The sequence below is a fragment of the Scyliorhinus canicula genome, chromosome 3 (genome assembly GCF_902713615.1).
Source record: "Scyliorhinus canicula chromosome 3, sScyCan1.1, whole genome shotgun sequence".
Classification (NCBI taxonomy): Eukaryota; Metazoa; Chordata; class Chondrichthyes; order Carcharhiniformes; family Scyliorhinidae; genus Scyliorhinus; species Scyliorhinus canicula.
Window position 1 is genome coordinate 120911376 of NC_052148.1, and position 17471 is coordinate 120928846.

General features: G+C 44.0%; 1 protein-coding gene across 2 annotated transcripts in view; it reads left to right on the forward strand.

Annotated features, from left to right (window-relative positions):
- Positions 1 to 1855: 1855 nt before the first annotated feature.
- Positions 1856 to 17471, forward strand: part of lnx1 (ligand of numb-protein X 1) — a 290347-nt gene continuing 274731 nt past the window's right edge. For both annotated transcript variants that reach the window (XM_038791172.1, XM_038791171.1), the window contains exon 1: positions 1856 to 2020. The gene's annotated coding sequence lies outside the window, so the exon portion shown is untranslated. The remainder of the gene's footprint in view (positions 2021 to 17471) is intronic.

The following is a 17471-nucleotide window of genomic DNA, read 5'->3' on the forward strand; positions in this document are numbered from 1 at the left end:
CTTGTATCTGAGTGACGTGTGCCTGGGAGTTTGTATCTCAGGGGTGTGTACCTGGGAGTTTGTACCTGAGGGGCATGTACCTGGGAGTTTGTTCCTGAGGGTGTGTACCTGGGAGTTTGTATCTGAGGGGCGTGTACCTGGGAGTTTGTACCTGAGGGGCGTGTACCTGGGAGGTTGTACCTGAGGGGCGTGTACCTGGGAGGTTGTACCTGAGGGGCGTGTACCGAGGGTGTGTACCTGGGAGTTTGTATCTGAGGGGCGTCTACCTGAGAGTTTGTACCTGAGGGGCGTGTACCTGGGAGTTTGTATCTGAGGGGCGTCTACCTGAGAGTTTGTACCTGAGGGGTGTGTACCTGGGAGTTTGTACCTGAGGGGCGTCTACCTGGGAGTTTGTACCTAAGGGGCGTGTACCTGGGAGTTTGTATCTGAGGGGCGTGTACCTGGGAGTCTGTACCTGAGGGGCGTGTACCTCGGAGTTTGTACCTGAGGGGTGTGTACCTGGGAGTTTGTACCTGAGGGGCGTGTACCTCGGAGTTTGTACCTGAGGGGTGTGTACCTGGGAGTTTGTACCTGAGGGGCGTGTACCTGGGAGTTTGTACCTGAGGGGTGTGTACCTGGGAGTTTGTACCTGAGGGCGTGTACCTGGGAGTTTGTACCTGAGGGGTGTGTACCTGGGAGTTTGTACCTGAGGGGCGTGTGCCTGGGAGTTTGTACCTGAGGCGTGTGTACCTGAGAGTTTGTACCTGGGAGTTTGTACCTCTCAGGGCTGTTTGTACCTGAGGGGCATGTACCTGGGAGTTTGTACCTGAGGGGTGTGTACCTGGGAGTTTGTACCTGAGGGGCGTGTACCTGGGAGTTTGTACCTGAGGGGCGTGTACCTGGGAGTTTGTACCTGAGGGGCGTGTACCTGAGAGTTTGTACCCTGAGGGGCGTGTACCTGGGAGTTTGTACCTGAGGGGCGTGTACCTGGGAGTTTGTACCTCAGGGTGTGTACCTGGGAGTTTGTACCTGAGTGGCGTTTACCTGGGAGTTTGTACCTGAGGGGCGTGTACCTGAGAGTTTGTACCCTGAGGGGCGTGTACCTGGGAGTTTGTAACTGAGGGGCGTTACCTGGGAGTTTGTACCTGAGGGGCGTGTACCTGGGAGTTTGTACCTGAGGGTGTGTACCTGGGAGTTTGTACCTGAGGGGCGTGTGCCTGGGAGTTTGTACCTGAGGCGTGTGTACCTGAGAGTTTGTACCTGGGAGTTTGTACCTCTCAGGGCTGTTTGTACCTGAGGGGCATGTACCTGGGAGTTTGTACCTGAGGGGTGTGTACCTGGGAGTTTGTACCTGAGGGGCGTGTACCTGGGAGTTTGTACCTGAGGGGCGTGTACCTGGGAGTTTGTACCTGAGGGGCGTGTACCTGAGAGTTTGTACCCTGAGGGGCGTGTACCTGGGAGTTTGTACCTGAGGGGCGTGTACCTGGGAGTTTGTACCTCAGGGTGTGTACCTGGGAGTTTGTACCTGAGTGGCGTTTACCTGGGAGTTTGTACCTGAGGGGCGTGTACCTGAGAGTTTGTACCCTGAGGGGCGTGTACCTGGGAGTTTGTAACTGAGGGGCGTTACCTGGGAGTTTGTACCTGAGGGGCGTGTACCTGGGAGTTTGTACCTGAGGGTGTGTACCTGGGAGTTTGTACCTGAGGGGCGTGTACCTGGGAGTGTGTACCTGGGAGTGTGTACCTGAGGGTGTGTACCTGGGAGTTTGTACCTGAGGGGCGTGTACCTGGGAGTTTGTACCTGAGGGGCGTGTACCTGGGAGTGTGTACCTGAGGGTGTGTACCTGGGAGTTTGTACCTGAGGGGCGTGTACCTGAGAGCACGCACCTGGGTAGACAATACCGGAGTGGCGAGCAGGTTCGGGGCGGTACCTGGAGCAGCGCTCGGACAAGTTACCGCATTTCCGTTTTATTTTATTTATCTAAAACGTCTTACTTTTGAATGCTTTTTCAAATAATTTCTCGGAGTTACTTTGTGGTGTTGGGTGAGTAATTGGTTGATTCTGTTTGACGGAAGTATTCTGTGGCGTGGTCTAACCACGCGTGTTTTCAAGGTTGGAGTCTACAAAACAGTGAATCTATGGTTTTATTCTCATCAGCTTTTATACTAATTCCTTTTGGGACGCGATAGCCTTTGTCGCATTGTTTTAAACTCCGAGCAATCGGAGCTAATTAGTGACTATTTACTTAATCCGTGGCAGCTCCGCGCGGGGCTGGTGACATTCACTAGTCTTTCCTGTACCTTTCACTGGAGCAAATGCAGAAAAAAAGGCGGACAGAGTAATTTCTGCCTCAACATGATGACCAGAGTGACAAAGAAAATGGGCTGTAAACAGTAGAGCAAAGTGCAAAACCTAAGGGGCGTGGATTTGATAAACGAATTTCAATTTGCACCATCAGAATCAAGTCACGGATTATTCAAAAAGTAATTTCTGTTTAGTTTCCGGTGTTGTCCTTTTTATCATGCTGAATTTGATACTTGTGTGAATGTACTTGTTGAGCATATGTATCATTCTGCTATATGTGTACATCTAGATGCACCTTTCTTCATGAATCAGTGATGACTATGTGCACCTTTTAAGCAACTTCCATATTTTACCTTCACAGAAAATGTGATTCATTTAGATAGAGGTTGAAAGTCTCTTCGTCCACCTACATCGTTGAATAGTTTAAGTAATAGTTGTGAAGTTTGGGGTTTGTGGGGTTTCTCTGCAGAAATCCTAATGTTGGTGTTGTTAAGATCAGTCCTATTAACGAAGGAAAACTATCCAAAATGCACAAACTATCATATTTATTTATTTTAAATCTGAGATCGATAGGTTTTTGTTAAGCAAGGACATTAAGGGATATGGAGTTAGGTCACAGATCAGCCATGATCTCATTGAATGGCGGGACAGGCTCAAGGGGCTGAATGGCCCATTCCTGTTCCTATCACTTTGCCATTATAGATATATAAAGCTTATCGAGATTGTTACAGATTGAAAACGTTATATTTATTTCAGAGCCATCAATACGTTGTAGTGTCAGAAGATCTAAGGTTTGTTTTCATTGATGGGATGCGGGCATCATATTGACATTTATCGGGTGGACATGTAGGCTGAGCATTCGAGATTCTAACACAGTTAGCAGGAATCAACACACAATAATAATAAGCCAGAGAGAAAATGCTGGACAATCTCAGCAGGTCTGGCAGCATTTGTAGGGAGAGAAAAGAGCTAACGTTTCGAGTCCAGATGCCTTTTTGTCAAGGCCACAAAGGGTCATCTGGACTCGAAACGTTAGCTCTTTTCTCTCCATACAGATGTTGTCAGACCTACTGAGATTTTCCAGCATTATTCCTTTGGTTTCAGATTCCGGCATCTGCAGTAATTTGCTTTTATATAATAATAATATTTATTGTCCCAAGTAGGCTCACATTAATACTGCAATGAAGTTACTTTGAAATCCCCTAGTCGCCACATTCCGGCGCCTGCTCGGGTACACTGAGGGATCATTCAGAATGTCCAAGTTACCTAACAGCACGTATTTTGGGACATGTGGGAGGAAACCGGAGCACTTGGAGGAAGCCTACGCAGACACTGGAAGAACGTGCAGACTCCGCACAAACAGTGACCCAAGCCAGGATTCGAACCTGGGACCCTGGTGCTGTGAAGCAACAGTGCTAACCACTGTGCTACTGTGCCGCCAAGTGTCAACCTCTATGGTTTGGTGATACTATTAGATCAAAGCTCAGGTGAGCAATAATGCAATTTAAACCTGGAAATCTGTTACTGTTTTGTGGTGAAAAAAATTCAGAAGTTATGAAGCAGAGCAGCAAGTGTGAAAAAAACATGAGCATACTTTTGAATGTCATGTCTTGCAAACTGTAATCATAGAAGTATAATTTGTTGTTGCAGAAAACAACACTTTGTGTTATTCTCTGTAATTGATACTAACTGTTACAAGACTGACGAAAGCCCCAGTTTTAGCAGTGATCAACAATAGTTATCACTCAACATATGCTGGAAAAAGGATAACATTATGACAAGTTAATATTTTTGTAGGCATTATCAATGGTATGGATAGAATTTACCTTCAAACATTTCAATGTGACAGTTATTCTAATTTTTATTGGGAGCCTGATGAATGTTGTAAAACCTTAAGGCAAATTTAACAGATTGGCATTTGACCCTTTGTAAATTCCTAGTTATAAAGGTCAGGGGTATAATGAGTTTGCTTGTTTTAGTAAGAAAGAAATAACTTGCATTTATATAAGATCTTCCATGACCTCAGCAATTCCTAAAACATTTCATAGTCAATGAAATACTTTTGAAGTGTAGTGTCTGTAGTGTGTCAGGAAATGCAACAACCAATTTACTCACAGCAATGTCCCACAAACAGCAATGTGATACTACTCGATAATCTGTTTTGGCAATATTAGTTGTGAAATAAGTATGGTCCAGAATACTAGGGAGACTATCTTGCTGTTCCTCAAATAGTGTCATGAGATCTTCAGGTCTACTTTAGACTACAGGCTTCAGTTTAACACCTCATCAGAACGATAGCGCCTCCCAGAGTGCAGTACTTCCTCAGTATTGCACTGGAGCATCAGCCTAAATTTTGTGCTCAAGTCTCTGGTGTAGGACTTCAACCACCAACAGCGAATACAGTACATTAAAAGAAGTGCTTATAAATTGTTGTTTCACCTGGAAAGAGAGTTTGGGGCTTGATGGAGAGAGCTGGTAAAAGGTCAGGAATTGCATCTCCTGTGCTTGCATGAAAAGTAACTCTGTGGGGATTACACCCTGCTTATCCTCTGCTGAGGAAATCTTGTATTTAATATAGCAATTGACTTCAATAAATTATAGTCAGTCACTCAATCTCTAATAATCACTTCCAATTTTGTAATTTCCCGACATTCATGGCTGATTAAACACATTCCTGTTATCACATGACATAGTTTATTTTAAAGAACTCATCATTAAGGTAAAAAGAAGTGGTCAAAAGCAAATTTGTTGCTGCTGAACTGTGTAAATAATAATTGGAATGTTTCAAGCAAATTAAATTATGTGGAAAGTAATTTTATAAACTGGGCTGGGTGAAATCATTGGAGAATTAAGGCCATTAAGAGTGTATGAAGGCAGGCCTCTTTCTGTGCATTTCTGAATTCAGTAGTCAGTATAAGTAAAGTCAATGGATTTATCAATAGATCGCTTTTATTTTGATGCCTTTGAGTAATCTATATGAAGGCAGGAAAAATCTTTCCCCTGTCATTTATCAATTTTCCTCTTTCTATTTTTGAAACATCAACTGCATTGAAAGCATCATGAAGTTCAAGATGAGGCACATTGACAAAGCTACAGTCAATGGTAATTGCATGAAATTACTTGAAAATTACAACACAGAAACAGGCCATTTAGCCTAGACCAATCCACATTGGTATGTCTCCTCCATAAAAGCAGCAGCCCCTGTCCTATGCCCTTGCCATGTTCCCTTGGTCCTAAATTGCCCTTTCATTCACCAACCTATCTAACCTATTCTGTCTCTACTTCAAGCACTAACTCTACCAGCATATTCCACAGACTGAGTTTAACATAAATTCTTCTGCTCACTGTTCTGAATTCCTTAAACTTAATACCTGTCCAAAGATGTGCATGTTAGGTGGATTGGCTGTTCTAAATTGTCCCTCAGTAGGGCAGCACGGTGGCGCAGTGGTTATCACTGCTGCCTCTCAGCGCCGAGATCCCAGGTTCGCTCCCGGTTCTGGGTCACTGTCCATGTGGAGTTTGCACATTCTCCCTGTGTCTGCGTGGGTTTTGCCCCCACAACCCAAAGATGTGCCGGGTAGGTGGATTGGCCACACTGAATTGTCCCTTAATTGGAAAAACAAAAATTGTCCCTCAGTGTCCAAAGGTTAGGTGGAATTATGGGGTTATAGGAATAGGGCGGGGGAGTGGGCCTAGGTAGGGTGCTCTTTCCGAGGGTCAATGTAGACTCGATGGGCCGAATGGCCTCCTGCACTGTAGGAATTCTATGATTCTATATCAATGCCTGTCATGCCGGATGGCTCAATCACTCAGAGCAGGCTGTATTTACTCTGTCCCCTCCCTTCTTAAGTTTAAATATCTTTATGAAATCATACCTTTATCTTTTCTGTTCTAATGACCAACACCTTCAATTTTATGATTCGTTCTTCATATTGTCTTTGCTCATAAAAGGTGTAATCCTACTGAATCTGTGATGCACACTCTGTGTCCTCAACACCCTTAATATAGTGTGCATCCCAGAACCACACTCAGTGCTCCGACTGTGACCCTGTGTTTTTCTCTGTTTACCATTATAACTTTCATGTTCTTGTCCCATGGTAAAATGTGATATTTTAAAAATATATTAAATAAGTTTTCTTCCCTGAAAACCAAAATCCTGAGGGGTTGCCTTGCAATTCAAATCAAAGGTTGAAAATCATACATCCATCAATTTCGACCAGATGCATGTTCTACACAGACTCAAAACTAAGGAACACACTGTTTAGATCTACCTTGTTCATAAAGTATGGAGTTCTCATACTTTGTATATGTTTTTTCATAAGTTGAAAAAATGTTTTTAATGTTTGCGTGGGTTTCGCCCCCACAGCCCAAAGATGTGCAGGGTAGGCGGAGTGGTCACGCTAAACTACCCCTTAATTGGAAAAAATAATTTGGGACTCTAAATTTTTTTTTAATGTTTTTAAAACGGCTTCCTGCAGCATGGACTTTTAGAAATGGATGGGTTAATGACTTAGCTACATGACTACTGTAAAGTTTTAATTTTGATCAACCTATCATGTAAGGAAATCCATTATCGCAATTACAAATTTCCAAACTAAGCTACTGAAAAATCCACATTTGCATTTAATTTGTTGATTATGGAGAGCATGATCTCCGTGTATGTCTGGACACACCCCAGGCAGCTTATGTGCAGCGACTGCTAAAAGTGTGAGTGTGTGTAGGATGCTAATGAAATTTAACAAGCTAAAACTGCATTTTAGCAGCACAGCAGAGAGCATTGGTACTCTTCCTGCTGCTCCTCCATCCAGGAACCGTGCACTCCCTAACCTTATCAGGAGCTGAGAAGCAAGACTCCCGACCCTCAGTCAAAGGGTACCCCTTTCATTGATGCACCAGCTGTTTGGCAGATCATCAATGGTACCCTGGGGTGTGATAGGCTCATCTGCTAAAGGTATCAAATGTCCATCAGAGATTCTATGCAAATGTTCCATTGCAAAGTGTCATTTTGGTACCAACTCAACTACAGAGAGTACATAGAACAGTACAGCACAGAACAGGCCCTCCGGCCCTCAATGTTGTGCCGAGCCATGATCACCCTACTAGGTATTTTGTTTCTTCTTTCTTCCTGGTTCCATCAAGGTTACTCAGATTTTGGTCATCAAACAACTTGAGTTTGACCCCCACCACCTCATTTCCTCAAGGTAAATGGTAAATACCAACAATGCTTTGAACAGCGCCATGTGGAAAATTGACCAGATGTGTCCAGTACACAAGAAGCAGGACAAATCCAACCCAGCCAATTACCGCCCTATCAATCTACTCTCCATCATCAGCAAAGTGATGGAAGGAGTCATCAACAGCACTTACTCAGTAATAACCTGCTCACTGCTGCTCGGTTTGGGTTCCGCCAGGGTCACTTAGCTCCCGAACTCATGACAGCCTTGGTCCAAACATGGGCAAAAGAGCTGAATGCCAGAGGTGAGGTGAGAGAGACTGCCCTTAGCTACAAGGCAGCCTTTGACAGAGTACAGCATCAAGGAGCCCTAGCTGAACTGGAGTCAATGGGAATCAGGGGGGAAACTCTCCATTAGTTGGAGTCACACCTGGCACAAAGGAAGATAGTTGTGGGGGTTGGAGATCAATCATCTCAGCTCCAGGACATTACTACAGGAATTCCTCAGGGTAGTGTCCTAGGCCCAATCATTTTCAGCTGCTTCATTAATGACATCCCTTCCCTCATAAGGTCAGAAATGGGGATATACGCAGATGACTGCACAATGTTCAGCACCATTCTCAATCCTCAGATAATGAAGCAGTTTATGTCCAGATGCAGCAGGAACTAGACAATATCCAGGCTTGTGCTGACAAGTGGCAGGCAATGACCCTCTCTTGCAAGAGAGGATCTAACCATCACCCATTGACATTCAATAGCATTACCATTGCTGAATCCCCCACAATCAACATCCTGGGAGTTACCATTGATCAGAAACTGAACTGGACTAGCCACATTAATTCTGTGGCTACCAGGGCAGATCAAAGGCTAAGAATCCTAAGGCAAGGAACTCACCTCCTGACTCCCCCAATGCCTGTCCACCATCTACAAGGCCCAAGTCAGGAGTGTAATGGAATACTCTCCACTTGCCTGGATAACTGGTGCTCCAACAACACTCAAGCAGCTTGACACCATCCAGGACAAAGCAGCCCGCTTGATTGCTACCCCTTCCACAAACATTCAAACCTTCCACCACCGACGAACAGTGGCAGCTGTGTGTGCCATCTACAAGCTGCACTGCAGTAACTCACCAAGGTTCCTCAGACAGCACCTTCCAAGCCCATGACCGCTATCCTCCAGAAGGACAAGGGCAGCAGACCCGGGAACCCCATCACCTGGGGTTCCCCTGCAAGTCACTCACCGCCCTGACATGGAAATATATTGCTGTTCCTTCACTGTTCCCGGGGGCAAACTTCTGGAACTCCCTCCCTAAGAGCACAGTGGGTGTGCCTACACCTCCGGTACTGCCACGGTTCAAGAAGGCAGCTCACCACCTTCTTCTGGAGGGTAACTAGGGATGGGCAATAAATGCTGGCCTAACCAGCGACGCCCACATTGAATAAATTAATTTTTTTAAAAGCAGAATACATCAGAAAATGTGAGGATATTATTGATATCCTCCTGACTAAAGCATCAAAATGCACCATCCCCCAATCAATGGTGGATAGTGATCACACACCAAATAATAAATAAAGTTTAAACAAGTGACGTATATTCCAATACAAATGTATTTTATTCTTTTGTTTATAAATCTTCCAGATAATATTCTCAGCTAAATTGATGGGTGGAGTAACCTACTTTTAGGCTGTTGAGTCAGATAAATTAATCATCAGAGTCAGAGAATGTCTCGCCCATCATTTCTTTCCTTTATTTGCATGAGAAAAGTCTCTTGACAATGCCATAATTATCCAACATTTGCTGTCTGAAAATTAGGCAAGGGAACTTGTCATACCAGTTCACGGTGTTGACTATGCCAAACAAAATGTAAAATATACTTTTCACTTTTTTGCTTCAGCATGCAAGGATCTGAAAGATGTGGATGCATCTATATTCCGGTAGGACCAACAGATACTGCAGTAATGCGGATATAATGGAATGGACATGATCTGATGACATTTTCCAGTATACTGTATAATTTGGTTAAAGGAGGAGGCCGACTTTGAATGAGTTCATCTTGTTTTGATAAGAACATAGAACATATAGTGCAGAAGGAGGCCATTTGGCCCATCGCGTCTGCACCAACCCAGTTAAGCCCTCATCTCCACCCAATCCCCGTAACCCAATAACCCCTCCTAACCATTTTTAGTCACTAAGGGCAATTTATCATGGCCAATCCACCTAACCTGCACGTCTTTGGACTGTGGGAGGAAACCAGAGCACCCGGAGGAAACCCATGCAGACACTGGGAGAACGTGCAGACTCCGCACAGACAGTGATCCAGCCGGGAATCGAACCTGGGACCCTGGCGCTGTGAAGCCACAGTGCTAATCGCTTGTGCTACCGTGCTGTCACATCAAAGGTTGTTGTGGAAAATAAAAGCTTATGGCGTTGGAGGTAACATACTGCCATAGTTAGAAGATTGCTAACTGGCGGCACGGTGGTGCAATGGTTCGCACTGCAACCTCACAGTGCCGAGGGCCCAGGTTCGATTCCGGCCCCGGGTCACTGTCCTTGTGGAGTTTGCAAATTCTCCCCGTGTCGGTCTCACCCCCACAACCCAAAGATGTGCAGGGGAGGTGTATTGGCCATGCTAAATTGCCCCTTAATTGGAAAAAATAATTGGGTACTTTAAATTTTAAGAAAAAGAAGATTGCTAACTAACATGAAGCGGAGAGTAGGTATAAATGGGGTTTTTGATTGGCAAGATTGTAACAAGTGGTGTGCCACAGGGATCAATGCTGGGTCTCAATTGTTTACAATTTATATAAATGAATTGGATGAATGGACCGAAGATATAGCTGCGAAACCTTCTGATGTTACAATGATAAATCGGAAAGTAAGTTGTGAAGAATAAGGAGGCTACTAAGGGATATAGAAAGGTTACGTGAGTGGGCAAAGATCTGGAAAATGGAGTATAATGTGGAAAAACTGTCCATTTTGGCAGGAAGAATAAAAAAGTAAGTATATTATCTAATTGGTGAGAGATTGCAGATCTTACAGAAGCACAGGAATCTAAGTGTCATAGTGCATGAATGGCAGCACAGTGGTTAGCACAGTTCCCTCACAGCACCAGCGACCCAGGTTCAATTCCGACCTTGGGTGACTGTGTAGAGATTGCACGTTCTCCCCATGTTAGTCTGTGTCTCCTCCAGGTGCTTCGGTTTCCTCCCACAGGCCAAAGATGTGCAGGTTAGGTGGATTGGCCATGCTAAATTGCCCTTAGTGTCCCAAAATGTGCAGGTGAGGTAGAGTTACGGGGATCGGGTAGGAGAGTGGGGCTAGGTAGGGTGTTATTTCGGAGGATCGGTGCAGACTCAATGGGCCGAATGGCTTCCTTTTGCACTGTAGGAATTCTATGGTTCTATCAAAAATATTAACTTGTCATAATTTAATCTTTTTTCTGGCACATGTTGAGAGATACCTATTGCTATAACTGGTTCTAAGCCTTTCATTAGTCTTATAACAGTTAGTATCAATTACAGAGAATAACACAAAGCGTTGTCTTCTGCATCAACAAATTATACTTCTATGATTACAGTTTGAAAGGCATGACATTCAAGTACACTCATGTTTTTCCACATTTTAGAACTTGCTGCTCTGCTTCATAACTTCTCATTTCATTTCAACCACAAAACAGTAATAGATTTCCGGGTTTAAATTGCATTATTGTTCACCTGAGCTTTGGTCTAACAGTATCACCAAAACACAGAGGTTTATTCCTGCTAACTGTGTTAAAATCTCAAATACTCAGCCTATTATTCCACTCAATAAATGGCAAAGTCCAAAAATGTGCAGGTTAGGTGGGTTGGCCATGCTAAATTTCTCCTTAGTGTCCAAAAGAAAAGGCTAGTTTGTAGGTGCAGCAAGTAATTAGGAAAGTTAATAAAATGCAATCATTTATTGTGAGGGGAATGGAATACAAGGGTAGAGATGTTTTGCTTTAGTTATACAGGGCATTTGTGAGACCACATCTGGAGTACAGCATTGATCTACTTATTTAAGGAAGGATGTAAATGCATTGGAAGCAGTTCAGAGAAGGTTTCATAGAATCATAGAATCTATAGTGCAGAAGGAAGCCATTCGGCTCATCGGGTCTACACCGGCCCCTGGAAAGAGCACCCTACTTAAGTCCACGCCTCCACCCTATCCCGTTACCCAGTAACCCCATCTAACCCTTTGGAAGGTCAGTGGTGGGGAAATTAACTCAGAATTAACATTCTGAAGGAGAGGATCTATCTCCACTTGGAGAGACAAGGTTTGATCAGGAATAATCAACATGGCTTTGTCAGGGGGAGGTCATGCCGAACAGATTTGATTGAAATTTTTGAGCACATGACTGAAGTGTGTAGATGAGGGTAGTGCAGTTGATGTAGTTTACATGGATTTCAGCAAAGCCTTTGATAAGATCCCACATGGGAGACTTATAAAGAAGGTAAATGCACACGGGATTCAGGGGAACTTGATAAGGTTGATTCAAAGCTGGATGAGCTGTAGGAAACAGAGGGTGATGACAGACGGCTGCTTTAGTGACTGGAAGCCAGTGTCCAGTGGTGTGCCCCAGAGATCTGTGCCGGGTCCCCTATTGTTCATCATTTATATAAATGTCTTAGATGACTATGTGGGGGGTAGGATCAGTACGTTTGTGGATGACACAAAGATAGGCCGGGTGGTTAACAGTGAGGCTGAGAGTCTTGGGTTACAGGAAGATATACACGGGATGGTCAAATGGGCAGAAAAGTGGCAGAATTTGATCCTGAAAAGAGTGAGGTGTTACACTTTGGAAGGAGCAATTTGACACGGCAATATTCAATGAATGGCAACACACTGGGAAGTCATGAGGAACAAAGAGACCTTGGTGTGTTTGTAAATAGATCTCTGAAGGCAGAGGGCAGGTTAATAGGGTGGTGAAAAGGGTGGTGAAAAAGACATATGAGCTGCACGTAGAACAATACTTTTCACTGTACCTCAGTACACGTGACAATAAACCAATCCAATCCAATCCACTTGCCTTTATCAATCGTGGCATAGATTGCAAAAGCAGGGAAGTCATGTGGAGTTATATAGAACATCGATGAGGCCACAGCTGGAGTACTGTGTGCAGTTCTGGTCGCCACATTATAGGAAGGATATGATTGCACTGGAGTGGGTGCAGAGGCGTTTCACCAGAATGTTGCCTCGGATGGAACATTTAAGTTATGAAAAGAGGTTGGATGGGTTTGGGTTGTTTTCGCTTAAGCAGAGAAGACTGAGGGGCGACCTGATCGAGGTCAAGATTATGAGGGACATGGACCGGGTCAATAGGGAACAGCTGTTCTCCTTAATTGAAGGTTACGAGGGGACACAAGTTCAAGGTGAGGGGCGGGATGTTCCTGGGGATTTGAGGAAAAATCCTTTTACCCAGAGGATGGTGATGGTCTGGAACGCACTGCCTGGGAGGGTAGTAGCTCACAAGTATTGAGACAAAATACAGAATTATGAATACTTGTGTTTGCTGGTGATATCATATAGTATGTTGTTCGTTAAGAATATATATTCCAATAAATTATTTCCTTGGTCAACAATATCTTTACACTTGATTGTAGATCAGTTTAGCTGTGAATCTTTTGGAATTTCAAACCCAACTCAATATTCAGTCACCAACTCAGCAACAATAGTCTTGATACATGTGTTTAAAAAAAAATTATTTTGGGATGTGGCTGTCGTTGGCAAGGCCAACATTTGTTGTCCATCTTAAACTATCCTTGAATAGAGTGGGCCTTTTCAGAGGGCCATTAAGAGTTAACCACATTGCTATGGGTCTGGAGTCACATGTCGGCCAGACCAGGTAAGGATGGCAGATTTCCTTCCCGAAATGATATTAGTGAATTAGATGTGTTTTTACACCAATCGATGTTCGTTTCATGGTCACCATTATTGAGACTAAAATTTTAAATTCATCCAACTGCCATGGTGCGATTTGAACTCATGTTCCCAGGGAATTAGTCTGGGCCTCAAGATTGCTAGTACAGTGACATTACCACTATGACACCTTCTTCCCTATATGCTGAGAAGGAATCTTCATAAACATTGGTCAAGGAAAGTCTTTGGGTAAATTCTTTGCTTCTGACTGCCACGGGAATCATTGTGGGTGGGATGGACAATTTAACAGTCCATTGAAAGGTTTGTTGATCTCGGATGGGCATTTCTGGTCTCAGGGTGGGCGGGATAAGAAATTCCCACCCAATATTAGTGCAATGGATCATATTTTGTTCGCAACCAATATTTACAGAGTACACGGTCTGCAAATCAACCTTGAAATAGTCATCTCTGTAAATTCTGAAGTACTTTTAGACCTGTGTATCTTGCAGGTGGATGAATGCAGTAATTGTTCTTCTTCATTCCTTTTAGTACTTGACTAGTTCTATTGTTTTATTACTATTATCTTTTTTTGTGATTTGTCTGTTATAAGTGAGTAATGACCAAAATAGCTGGTTCAAAACCAAGAAGACCTGATGAGATCATCAAACAGATTATGAAATTAAGAACTGGTTTGGTTCGAGATGATATAATGCAAACCACACCTTTCTGTGGTGGGAACAGGGTGGGAATCCCTGGGTTCTAGATGAATAACTCAATAAAACAATAGAATTAGTTGAGTATTAAAAGAACCAAAGAAGAAACATTACTATATTCGCCCACCTGTGAGAAACAAAGGTCTAAAATGACTTCAGAATTTGCAGAGATAACTATTTCAAGATTGTTTAGGTAATGGCGAGATTTTTTGCAGTTTCCCTTCTCCAGGGTCCTATTTTAAAAGTTGTGCTTGGGTTTTAACAAAGGCTTGGTGATAAGGAACACATTATGAATTCCTGAGATGGCTGTAGTCATCCCTTAAAACACGAGCAGACAAACCACTTGTGAGACATTTCCCGATACACAAGCTGTGCATGGAATTCTGGGAGAAAAATAGGATAATATTGGCCCCCTTTTGCAGGTCTGTTTCACGTCTGCTCCACACTGTCGAAGATAGCCTGATATCAGCGGACAACCGGAGAGGTCCTAGTTCATCCCTGCCCATAAACATCCCAAACCTTGGCCACACCCTGTACTCCCAAAACCACTGATTCTTCCTGTTAAACTAGAGAGCTACTCGACCAAAACATTACTCTTGCCCAAGTAGCACTCAGTTGCTACCAAAATGTGCGCACCTTTTTGGACTCTTCAATGTTTTTACCTGCAGCTAGTGCTCAACATTCAGTGTAGCATAGCTAAAGAAAGCTGAAATTGTCTTTATTTTTAAAACTAAATCTTTAAGTAGAACACATGTCACAGCACACAGTTCAAAAGAAAACTAAATCTTGGAATAATGGTAAATAATATTGAACCTCCATTTGCATCAAGCTGTTGTTTTAACAGCAGTTTTAATCCTTTTGAGGTCACTAGGGTAAGTAGACTAATGCTTCTATTGTGTTGAAGGACAAAGCAAATTGTTTTAAACGGTTAAGCGTTCTTAAGATATCACGCAATTTAATTTCCAAGTTGTATTGGGCCAATTTTCATATGCCCCATTTGTTCAATGGAAAAAGGTGCAATACACAAGCAAAAATTTGGAAAATCGAAAGCAAAATTCTGCAGATGCTGGTAATCTGAAATTAAGGGGCAAAAAAAGCTTGAAAAACTCAGCAGGTCAGGCAGCATCTCTGGATAGAAACAGAGTAAATGTTTCAGTGATTTTTCATCAGAACTGGGATTTCTCCACAGATGCCTCCTGACCTGCTGAGATTTTCCAGCCTTATTTGTCCCTATTTTGAAAAAGTCCTCTAAGGTGACTCCTATTTCAAGTGGGTCTCAATGGAAGTCCTGCTCCAGCCCGAAAGAGGATGGAGCTCTATTTAAATCAATGATGTGTAGCTTCAGCACTATCTTGGTGGACCAAGAGATTGGACATGTTTGACGCTGACCTATTTGGCTTGGCATGTAGCAGCCTGACCCAGGGTCCTAAAGAGACAGATGCTCTTGAAGATACTTTGCACTGCTCTCTCATTTAGCACCACTAAACTGATTGGTTAATCTACCTGTATTTCCTCGCCAACCCTTTTCCCCTTTCCCCTGCATCCTCTCCATGTCCCTCACCCTCCTCATTCTCAGCCTCTTTATCTGGTCAATTCTAGTAACATCCTTGCAGCTCTCTTCTACATTTTCCGTAGTGCTTCAATATCTTATTTTTAGTTTGGAGAGCAAAACTATGCATTATACTCCAAGCACAGTCTAACCAAGTTTGATACACATTTGGCATCCCTTCCTGCTTTCGCATTCTATTCCATTAGAAGTGAATCCCAAAGCAAGTTTGATTTGCCTATGGTGGGATTTGAAACAATCTTCATTTTGAAATTTGTGCGCGTTTATCTTATCAGACTTTAATATATATTTGTTCCATACTTGTCTGCAATACTTATTAAAAAAGGTTAATAAGGGGCAGCACGGTGGCACAGTGGTTAGCATTGCTGCCTACGGCGCTGAGGACCCGGGATCGAATCCCGGCCCTGGGTCACTGTCCATGTGGAGTTTGCACATTTTCCCTGTGTCTGCGTGGGTTTCACCCCCACAACCGAAAAATGTGCAAGCTAGGTGGATTGGCCATGCTAAATTGCCCCTTAATTGAAAAAAATAATTGGGTACTGTAAAAATTTTTTTAAAGGTTAATAAGAAATAACATAGGGCGGCATGGTGATGCAGTGGTTAGCACTGCTGCCTACAGTGCTGAGGACACAGGTTCGATCCCGGCTCTGGGACACTGTGTGGAGTTTGCATATTCTCGCTGTGTCTGCATGGGTCTCACCCTCACAACCCAAAGATGTGCAGAGCAGGTGGATTGGCCATGTTAAATTGCCCCTTAATTGGAAAAAAATTATTGGGTACTCTAAATTTAAAAAAAAAAGAAATAACGTTATGATTAACCAGAGCCAACAATGCAGCTGCTTTTAATTATAAATTAATAACAAGGAAAATGGGTGTGCCACCTTTTCTTCAAGGTGGCAATAGGATGTGAGTGTCAGTGGCTAGGCCAGCATTTATTGTCCATTCCTAATTGCTCCCGAGAAACTCATGGTGAGGTGCCATCGAGAGCTATCGCCCTCCATGTGCTCTAGCTATACCCACAGTGCAGTTAGGAAAGGAGTTCCAGGATTTTGATCCAGCGATAATGAAGGAACAAAAGGTGCATTTCCAACTCGGGATGGTGTATGGCTTGAAGGGGAATGTTATAGGGTGTGGTGTTCCCACGCATGTGCTAGCCTTGTCCTTCTCGATTGAAGGTTTGGAAGGTGCTGTCTCAGAAGCCCTGATAGGTTCCAGCAGTGCACACTGTAACAATGGTGCACCAGTGATGGAGGGAGTGCGGTGGATAAAATACCAATCAGGTGGACAGCTTTGTCCTGGATGATATTGAGCTTCGGAGGAGTTTTGTGTGCTTTCTAAAGTGTTTGGTGGTGGGTTTTCCGGGACAGATTCTTACGGGGGAGCAACGATATTGAGTGTGCCTTTTGTTACTCTTTGGAGGTTGACGGTTGGGATGGTCGGTGGGGGATGGGGGGGGGGGGGGGGGGGAGGATTGGAGGGAGGAAGGGTAGTTGGAGGCCTTGGGCAGGGGCCACCATGCTACCAGGCGGGCGGGTTAACAGGAGTGAAATGGGGGGTTGCCAGGAGCAAGGCGGGGGTGGGGAGGATGGTGTGGGTTTTATGTTTGCGGGTGGGGGGAAGTGGGAGAGGATTGCTGACACGGGCATGGTTGGCGTGGCGCAGATGGGAAGGGATCGATGCGATGGACATCTGGGCGTGGGCCTGAAGGATTGCGTGATGCGGGCCGGGGGCTAGCTCATATAAGGATATGGCTGATGGGCTGGGGAAGGGGGTGAGGCCAGGTGGAACATGAGGAGGCTGAAAGGCCTAGTTAAATGGTTAAATGTGTTCCCACATTTGAGAAGTCTGAAGGCAGACATG